The sequence below is a fragment of the Onychomys torridus genome, chromosome 19 (genome assembly GCF_903995425.1).
Source record: "Onychomys torridus chromosome 19, mOncTor1.1, whole genome shotgun sequence".
In the NCBI taxonomy this organism is placed as follows: Eukaryota; Metazoa; Chordata; class Mammalia; order Rodentia; family Cricetidae; genus Onychomys; species Onychomys torridus.
The window spans coordinates 46039936-46050706 of record NC_050461.1 but is presented as its reverse complement, the minus strand read 5'-3'; the positions used below and the strand labels follow the sequence as shown (position 1 = coordinate 46050706).

At 42.4% G+C, this 10771-nt stretch overlaps 1 non-coding gene across 1 annotated transcript; it reads left to right on the top strand.

Moving 5' to 3' along the window:
- The first annotated feature begins 1212 nt into the window (after positions 1 to 1212).
- LOC118570737 lies at positions 1213 to 1318 on the top strand. The gene has a single exon (XR_004943231.1). It is a non-coding gene; the product is annotated as a U6 spliceosomal RNA (small nuclear RNA).
- The last annotated feature ends 9453 nt before the right edge of the window (positions 1319 to 10771 follow it).

Here is a 10771-nt window from a genome sequence, read left to right as displayed (position 1 = left end):
GTTTAAGGGGGAAAAGTGGAAGAGCTGTGCAAGGGTGAGTTGAACGGACATGTTAGCCAAATAATGAATTTTGATTGCTGGGCCTTGGTGTTTTTTTGTCTCTTGAATGAGTCAGTGGCCAAATAAGGGAATGGACCTTGGGGGCTAGCTTTACGAATGTAATCTAATGTTTTAGCAAGGGAAAGAAGGGTAAAAGGCAAAACCCCTCCTCAGTGCTGCGTTTGCCATGCTTGGACCTGCTAGAGCCTGTCAGTCACTGTCTATGGACCTGTCATCTGACTACCCCGTGTGCACATCCAGGAACCAACAGGTAAAGAATTCCCAGCTGTCCCCAGGCCCCAGCACAGATGATCACCACTGTTTGATGTGGTACAATCTAACTGCTGAGAGAAGCCCATTTGTCCATCTGTCTGACCCAGTCATATGCCTCATCTGAGTGCCAGATTTTTGAGGGTCAAAGCTTGGAGTCTGGCAATCGTAAGAATCCAAGCTCTACACTCACCCCCATTGCACTAATTAAAGAAAAAAATGATAAATAACAAGGTCCCCCTGTTGGGGAATAACCTTTTTGTACACTGTGAAGATGTGTCACTCTGACTGGTTTAATAAAAAGCTGAATGGCCAATAGCTAGGCAGGATTTCCAGGCAGGGCGGATGCTGGGAAGAAGGAGGATATGCAAGGAGACACTGAGCAAATGGGATGGGCAGTATGGAGACAAGGTAATAAAGCCACGAGGCAAAAAGTAGATTGACAGAAATGGGTTAGTTTAAGTTATAAGAGCTAGTGGAACAAGCCTAAGCTAGAGGCCGAGTTTTCATAATTAATAAAAAGTCTTTGTGTCATTATTTGTGAGCTGGAGGCCCAAAGGAAAATGTGTCTACATCCCTCTGTGGTGGTTTGAATGTAACTAGCCCTGATAATCTCATAGGGAACAGCACTATTAGGAAGTGTGGCTTTGTTGGAGTGGGTGTGGCCTTGTTGGAGTGGTAAGTGTGTCACTGTGGGGGTGGGCTTTGAGGTTTCCTATGCTCAGGATACCACCCAGTGTCAGTTGACTTCCTGCTGCCTGCTTGATCTAGGACTTCAGCTACTTCTCTAGCACCACATCCGCCTGCAGGTCATCATGGATCCCTGCCATGATGATAATGGACTGAACCCTGACTGTAAGCAAGCCACCCCAATGAAATGTTTCCTTTATAAGAGTTGCTGGGGTGCTCGCTTCGGCAGCACATATACTAAAATTGGAACGATACAGAGAAGATTAGCATGGCCCCTGCACAGGATGACACGCAAATTTGTGAAGAGTTCCATATTTTTTTAAGAAGAAAAAAAGAAAAGAAAAGAAAGAGTTGCTGGGGTCATGATGTCTCTTCACAGCAATAGAAACCCTAAGACACCCCCAAACCCCAAGACCACCTTCTGGGTCTGTCCATGAGGTTTAGCTTTAAATAGAAGGCAAGAAGTCTGCATAACTAAGTAGCCATGTTCCATGTGAGGTCCTATCCATCACTGACCATCTGCCTTGCCAGATGGTCTGAAAACTTGTCAGAACTGTGTGAACTCTCTCTCTAGGAAACAAGCTACTTCCCTGACAGGCACAAGGCCACACCTTTGCCCTTTGCCCACTGTATCTCTTACCCACTGTCCTCGTTAGGATTACTATTGCTGTGATATAGCAACATGACCAAAATCAACTTGGAGGAAGAGAATGTTTAGTTGGCTTACACTTCCACATCATTGTCCATCACTGAAGAAGTCAGGACAGGAACTCAAACTTGGAGGCAGGAGCTGATGCAGAGACCATGGAAGACCATGCTGCATACTGGCTTATCTCCATGGCTTGCTAGATCAGCCTGCTTTCTTGTAGAACCTAGGACCACCAGCCCAGGGATGGCACCACCCATATTGGGCTGAACCCTCCCCCATATCATTAATTAAGAAAATACCCTATAGCTGGGTCTTATGGAAGCATTTTCTCAATTGAGGTTTCCTCCTTTCAGATGACTCTAGCTTGTGTCAAGTTGACATAAAACTAGTCAGGATACCTACCTTGTCCCTTATCCATTTTCTTCTTACCTACCTTATCCCTTACCCACCCTACCCCTAACGTACCCTAAACCTAGCTCACCTTGCCTTTTATACACCTTACCCTTCAACCAACCTGAGATGTAGTGGGAGTTCCCCAGCAAAGCTGGTTGGAGTTTGGAGTTCTAGCACCCGGCCTTGATCTGCTACCTCTGCCTAAAGCATGTAAATCTTATCTGGGTGCTTCCTAAAAGGTGCAAAACCTATGCAAAATTTGGTTGTAGAAGGGCTCAGAAAACTGAGATGTCCTGTGACTGGGAATTGCTTTAGCATTTGTCTTTTTGGGGAGCTTTAGATAAGAGGTTTTGGTATTCAGAAATTGACTTGCTAAGGTGTAAATTGTATAACAATAAAAAAGCCTTTTGCAAAGCTACAGTCAGTCATTTCATCAGAGGCTGACTCCCCTGAGGCCTCAAAGGCTAAAAATCATCCTAGAGTGACCCTGTTTCTTACACAGACCACGTGAAGGGAACACCCGCCACAAGATTCCTGATAAAACCCAGTCCCTTAGGGTCTGTTGTTTCAATGGTCTGATGATACAAGGGTCTCTCCTTAAAACGTATTTTCTCCTGCCAACGTGGTTACAACCTTGATGGTCCTGCCTCTCACTCTGACACAGAATAGGCATCCAGGGACCAATAGGCAGTTGTGAGCCACCCAACATGGATGCTGGGAATTGAACTCAGGTCCTCTGCAAAAATAATATTCCTTTAACTACTGAGCCATTGTTAGGGTCTGCAAGAAGTCCTATAAAAGACCACCACTCGTGATGCAATCAGCAACAATGTTTATTACCAACATGTTGGGGTCTAACCATCTGACAAAGTGGCAAAATGGTGACCCTAAGAGAAGTTCACAGGTTCCTTCTATACACAGTTGAAGGAATTCTAAAAGCATTTTGCGATCATTGTATCTAGGATTGGCTTATGCAAGTAGCAATCATAGTAGCATGTTTCTAATTGGTTAGGACTAGCAGGGGTGGGCTAAGGCTATATAAAGCTTTTCCATTCTTGATTAAGTCTGGACAAGTCCCAGGCTTTGTCATTATTTGGTTATTACCTGTGGGGAGGGGAATGGGTTTGGCCCAGGCCTAGCACATGCAGGAACTGAAGCCTAGTTCTTAACTGAGTTATTATGAGCCTGTCATGGTATTTGCCTGGCCTTCTCATTCCCCCCTTGAATAGTGTATCATCTCAAAGACTGGAGATGCTTATTCTAAGTTTACAGGCTTGTATTGTTGCTTTAAAACGGTCAGTTGGACCGTGGAGATACATTGTTGATAAACCTGACTAAGGCATTAATTATATATAGTCCACAGGTCAGAGCCAACAGTAAGAGGACTAAGAGCCCAGCTAAGGCTGACAGGAGGATAGTTAACCATGGTGACCAGTTAAATGGGGATTCATACCATCCTTTATTTTGTTGTCAATCTTGTTGTCTGGCTAGCAACCTCTTTCTAAAAGGAACCTGTGAACTTCTCTTAGGGTCACCATTTTGCCACTTTGTCAGATGGTTAGACCCCAACATGTTGGTAATAAACATTGTTGCTGATTGCATCACGAGTGGTGGTCTTTTATAGGACTTCTTGCAGACCCTAACAATGGCTCAGCAGTTAAAAGGAATATTATTTTTGCAGAGGACCTGAGTTCAATTCCCAGCATCCATGTTGGGTGGCTCACAACTGCCTCTTGGTCCCTGGATGCCTATTCTGTGTCAGAGTGAGAGGCAGGACCATCAAGGTTGTAACCACGTTGGCAGGAGAAAATACGTTTTAAGGAGAGACCCTTGTATCATCAGACAATTGAAACAACAGACCCTAATAACTCCAAAATGGTTAACATAAAAACAGCATTGCTCTCCTAAGGCCTCCTTGTTGAAGGAACAATAGGTGAAGGGCCCATTCTATTTTGGAAAATCATTTCAGCTAGAGAAGAGAGCGATTCCTCTAAATGTGTAATAGATTTTTCTGGGGCAGCGACATCTGCATCTATTGCCATTCATAAAACCCTATAGTTCTGATTGTTGAGTACAGCCAGATTATGAATATTTTATTTACAAATAATAATTTTTTTTTAATTTTTTAATTTTTTATTTTTTTCTGGAGCTGAGGACTGAACCCAGAGCCTTGCCCTTGCTAGGCAAGCACTCTACCACTGAGCTAAATCCCCAACCCCAGAAATAATAATTTCTTAAGGCCATTATAATACCTCTTTGGTTCTGCATAAAGAAGGCCAAATGTCTTATCATAGTGCAGAACCATTTTAGTTAATGAGTCCATCAATTGACAACTCTGGGCCCATTTCTCTGGTATGTCAATGGTTATTATAGTTAGCCATTTCGTTTCCTATACCAGGGAGTTTCCTTTTGACTCAGAATCTCCACCTGTGATGGGGCAGGGAGCACAGGATGACATATTCTCTTCTGGAACTGCTTTGAGCTGACACTGGGGTGTTGTTGTCAGCCCAGGAAGGCCGAAAGGGCTAGTCAAAGGCTGGATAATTGGGCATTTATCAGAAGCATGTGGTTATCTGATCCAGCTGTAGAGACAGGGAGCAATTACATTGGCTGGACTAGTCCACATCAGTTTTTAGCAAGTCCAGAGCTCTTCATTGTTTGGAGCAGGTTGTAGTCAGCAACTGATGCTTGGATGTGTCTGCCAGCCAAGTGGAAACCTGTTGAGACAAGTTCAAACTATGAACAGAAGTTAAAATGTATGAACTTATTTGGAACTTTTAGGCCCATAGTCTTAGGAGTCCCAAGACCAGGAGAGAGAAAAATACCCTCCTCAGTAATAGACAGGTGGGTGGGGAAAACTTAGGCTGTACTTATCTGGAGTATTTTGAACTGTGTGAAGTGGATCCAAGATTTATGACTTTTTCAATCCTCTGAAGCTTATATGAACTCTTATTTTACACAATGACATAAATGTTTTAGATACATTAGTATTACCAATCTGTACTGAAATCTATATTGTAGAAAAAGTAGGTAATGGGTGTCTGTAAAACAGCAGAAGTAGACTCATACCTTTGAGTCCTAGCAAAAACTACAGATTTGGGTTACAAGCATGTATATTTTCCTTCTGTCCAGAGAGCTAGGTTTAGGTTGGACAGAGATGGCTTTGGCCTCATGAGAAACACCTTTAAGTTTATAGTTAGAGGATAATCAAAAAGCAATCTAAAAATCTTGACCTAAATAGTAATAGTAATTACTCTATTAGCTTACCAGAACTCTATTAATGTTCAACTTTGAACTTTTGGAATCTTAATATAACAATACCATAGAAAGAGAAAGAAATCTGAAGCATTTTCCATATCTTAAATCATCATTTATACCTGTGTAACTTGTATTTACATCTTGAATCATTTTCTGAGTCCCTCAGAACTTATTTAAGCTTTCATATCTTAAACTTTCATAGCTTCAGACCTTTATATATCTCAGACCCTCAGAATTCACATAGACTCTCATATCTTAAGACCTTACATAAACTTTGTATCTTAAATTACTTTCTCAGACCCATAAATCATTTATCCAAACCTTCATGACTTATTTAAATTTTCTTATCTTAGGACATTTTCTTAGCCATCTAATCATTTATCAGAGACATAAGCAACTATTATCAAGAACAGTCATTTCAAATCATATTTGAAACCAAGACTTGATTTTCACATACAAAATGAGCTAACAAGCTGGCTATATAGCATTATGGAAGAATCTGGTTGTCTGATGCTGCCAAGCTGGCAAAGTTATAGGTAGCCTAGCCATCAATACTGCCAGAGATCTGAGAATGATAAATCATACCTGAGTAAACAGAAGTGCAGACTGAAGAGCTTCTGAATCTATTAAAAATGACAGAGATGAGTCCACTACCCAGTTAGCCATCCCAGGCTCCTGTGTCTCCATAGCATTGGAAGGCAGAGGTATTAGGACAGCATCAGTCTCTTAGGCTGTCAGGCCCGTAAGGTGAGAGTTTTTCCTGTGAAAGAGGAACATGGGAAAGACTGATCCTACTTTGTCCAGGCAAAGGGGGGCAACCAATTCTCTAGTGTCCTGCTTGTCCACAGTCTGGACCAGGTCCTGGGGTGTTGCTGTGGGGAATTTTGTCCAATGGTCAGGGTTATCAACAATGCAAGTGGAGTTGTTGTGTTCTTCTTTGGAGACCTTGGGAGTCATTGCTAGGTGCTGGGTGTCTCTGTCTGACATAATAAGCTTTTCATTAAGCATTTTAAATGCCATATTCTGCAGACCTCTGAAGCATTTGAGGACTGTCTATCTATTAGTTATATCTGAATAGACAAACTTTGTTTCTAGTTACTTGTTTTAAGCTTTACTTTGTAAACAAATACAGGAGACTAAGTAAGGCTTATCCTGTAGGTGTAACTATCTTGTTAAATAAGAAGCATAGAGCCAATTGCAGAGTTAAAAACCAAGAGGTCAGAGCAGTAGCTGAGAGCTGAAAACCTTACCCTTCACTGCTTCTGCTGTCTTTCCTCTCCACCAGAGGCCTATTTCCTGTCTTTTGTTTCATGTCCTGTCTGTCCTGTTTGTCAGCTGCTGATTCAAGGATACTTTGTTGTCCAGTGGCTTAACTTTAGCCACAATGAAAGTTAACTCCATATGTAGTTTCTTCAATGCCCATATTTTCTCTGAAATAGATTGGTACTGCCAGGAGCTGACATGTCTCATAGTCATAACAAAAAAGAAAAAATTTCTAAGTTATTAAAACATTTTAAATGCCATATTCTGTAGATCTCTGAAGGGTTTGAAGTTGACCTATCTAAAATATATCTGTTCGATCTTGAAAACACACCTAATATGACTACAAGTTCGATTGTAATGTCTAACTACTAACTTTCATTTCTATATATCCTAAAAGTTGGTAATAATAACATTCTAGGATTAGCAAATTGCATTACATTGTTGAATGAATGGTATAAGTACAATATCTCGAGCCAGATTAGAAATATGTGTATGGCATATTCTAACAATATATATATAATATAAAATATATAAATATAAAAAATATAAAATATATAATATAAAACATTATCCATATAATTTATTATATTAGTACTTAGCATGACTACAATAAAGAACTTGATCATTTATAAGATAACTGACTATTTACTTGTGTTCCTTAACAGTCTACAATAAGTTATCAACTTTTCTAAGATTAGGACATTGCATTACATTTCTGTCAGGTTTAGCCTTAAAAATAATGATTTTTGAATTGAAGCTCTTCTAGTATCAAAATAAAACTTTTAAATCATAGATAATAGGCTCAGTAAAGGAACCAAAATAACCATTTTGTGGGTGAAAATGGAACAAGTTTGTACCAACTAAGGCTGTCTCCTGAGAAGGCAAGGAAAAGAGACAAGGGGAAGATCCCCAGGGCCAAATGGGAACAGAAGAATAGGGGCCTGTGAGTTGGGGTGGGGCCTGTGAGTTGGGGTGTGGCCTGTGAGTTGGGGTGTGGCCTGTGAGTTGGGGTGTGCCTGTGAGTTGGGGTGTGGCCTGTGAGTTGGGGTGTGGCCTGTGAGTTGGGGTGTGGCCTGTGAGTTGGGGTGTGGCCTGTAAGTTGGGGTGTGGCCTGTGAGTTGGGGTGTAGCCTGTGAGCAGGGACTGGGGGACCCTTGAGGCCAGCACTGCCCTTGATAAGCCATAGGGTCACCTACCCAAATGCCCAACCCTGGGAAAAGGACCCTCTTGGGGGACCAGAAACTCCATTATAGAATATATGTATATATAATTTATCAAATACATTATTTATCAAGCATATGTATGTTTGCACTTATCTAAATTCTCTAGAAGCTTGGTGTTGAACATTTGACAAAGACAAAGGTGCTTAGGTGTAAATCTCTAAGTTAGCTCCTGTTCATCTGAATAGACCTTTGTAACCTTAAATTATCATCACCATATAGAGTACATCCTACACCAAGTTGAATCACATGTACAGTATGTTGTAACAAATCTAACCTTACATTCTATCATCATACAATAGTCCATACAAGGGCTGCTGCAGTTCCAGGTCTCATGGCAACCATTCCTGGTACCACACATAAAGTTAGAGCCGTATTTTTCTGAAGTGGCTTCTTTAGAAGTGTTGCTTTTTGCAGGCCAGAGTTCTGCATTTGTTTTGCTTTCATTTTATAAGCATTTTTCCCTATCCATAGACACGTGTATATCCTCAGACATTACAGGAGCAGTTAGGCTGCAGTTTTCATTTATAGGCCATAGATGAAAACAGGTTTGACCATTTCTAGGAAACTCTGAATAGCTAAAGGCTTAGGTCCTGCCATTTAATAGAAGGCCAGTCATTATAACCCTATAACCCAGAGGGCTGTAACATGATGATTAATTATTAACCTATATTTTTAATTATACATTATATTTTAAATAAGTCTGACATGGGACCTCAGTTCTCTTTCGTCCTTTAAAGAGCATGACTCCATTTCTAACATAAACATTTTGCAGTGAAGAATCATCAGCTATTTTTAAAAATGAAAAAAAAAAACAGAATTAACCTAATATGGTCAAATTTCCAACATATTTTATGGTTTCTTTTCAAATTCAATATTCATAGGTATGAGAAACCAAAGCAAATAGAGTTCACATCTGGTCTGGCCTTCTACAACTTTCTATATATCCTCAGGTCAGGCTTTTCCTATTTCTGCTCCTCTGATTCAGCCTGACAGTTTTACTTCAGACAAATTCCTCATCCTCTCCTCTCCTCTCCTCTCCTCTCCTCTCCTCTCCTCCTCTCCTCTCCTCTCCTCTCCTCTCCTCTCTTCTCTCCTCTCCTCTCCTCTCCTCTCCTCTCTTCTCTCCTCTCCTCTCTTCTCTTCTCCTCCCCTCTCCTCTCCTCTCCTCTTCTGTCTCTTCTGGATTTCACTCCCCTGCCTTCTCTCTCACTTTCCAGATAACATGAAAACTCGTATCAAAGTCCTTCTTGTGGTTTCCTTCAGTAGCCTAGAATATGCTATGATACTTTAAACAAAAACAGAAATGAAATATACACATACCATAACAAAAATAACTCTAAATTTGCATCAACACATTTAAAACCTGTACCAGTGTGAAGCATCTGAGACTAGCAGCAGTTTTTCTCACCTTAACCGATAGTAATTTATAACCAACCCCTCTAAATGATCACAAGTATTCATAACCCTAGTGGAGGGAAGTGTCAAGCCGCAGCAGGTTGCCCCCCCCCCCCAGCTCTGGCTACAATGTCACATCAGGGCCACCGCAGCTTAGCAACCACAGGCAGTGACTCCCCGCCCCTTGCAAGAGCTGCAAACAGGAAGTGACTCCAGAGCTGGTCTGGGAGTAACTAGCTAACACAGATTAGAGTGCGTGTTTCTGGGTTTTATTTTGTCTTTGTTTTTGTTGTTTTATTTCTTGAGGGAAACAAGAAGTTGGGAGCTTAGGGAGGATCTGGGTGGAGTTGGGGGGAGGAATAGAATATGAAAATACGTTGTATGTACTTCTCAAAGAATAAAAACATTTAAAAACACAAAAAGGTAAGTCCAAAATTAGTAATACTGACTTAATGTCTGTGAGACATTGAACATGGGTCACTATAGACTTAAAGCATAGACTAAAATTCACATGTTGAAACCTAATCCTCAGTGGGATAGTATATGGGGATGGAGGTGTGTGTGTGTGTGTGTGTGTGTGTGTGTGTGTGTGTGTGTTGCTAGGGATTTATTTCCAGATCTTGTATATATACAGGCACTCTACTGTTGACATGAGGACTTAGAATATAAGGGTGTGGTCTTCTGAGTGGGATTAGGAAACCCTAGGAAGCACCTTCTACCCTGTGAGGATACCCTGTGAGGACTGTCATTGATTTGCAAAATGGATACGATGTTACCTTGATCTTAAACAGCATCTATGAGCCACACACTGAACAGTACTGCGTTCTATCAGTCCTGACTAAGTCAAGTCCCATCCATTTCAACAGCCAGTAAACTGATGTGCAGACTTCAATCCGCTTAACCCTCACCCTTACAGAAAAGGGTATCTTTTTCCTGCCCCCTGGCCGCTGTCTCCTCACTTACACGTTCAGTGTTCCATTGCTAAGTTTCTGATGTTTAAGCTCTCTAAACGAAACTGAAAGGCAAATTAGACTTTGAAGGTAAACGGTTGGTTTCCTTTATCACCTACCATAGTCCCAATCTCTTTAATAAAGCATAATGCAAAGAAGTTGGGTGTAAAAGACTGGCAAAGTTGTGGTTCCCTGGCTGTGCCTGTAGCTCTCTGGAGTAGCCCTTGACTTCAGACGGATGGACTGACTTGCCCCTCCATCCCCAAGCGCCCTGTCCTGTGAGCTACAGCCTTCCGCAAGTCTGGTTGGTTAATGAGGCCTGCTAGGCCCAACATCCACGCTGCCCAGGGTGAGATCACTCCACGGAGCAGCCAGGCAGTATAGGGAGTCCCTTCTCCTCCTCTGCACCGCCGGTGACACGCCGGCCCGCGGAAGTCCCGCCCCCGGGGCCGCCCCTGCACGCCAGGCTCCGCCCCGCCGCAGCCGCTGTCCGCTCCCCGGTGCTGATCCACGCAGAGGCCGCTCGTCGCCCCGGTGCGCTTCCGCGGCGGGAGCGAAGCTAGAGGCGCCCGCAGCCCGCAGCCAGGTAGAAGGGCCGGGGCCGTGCCAGGCCCCGCCGGGCTCGGCGCACGATGCCTCTC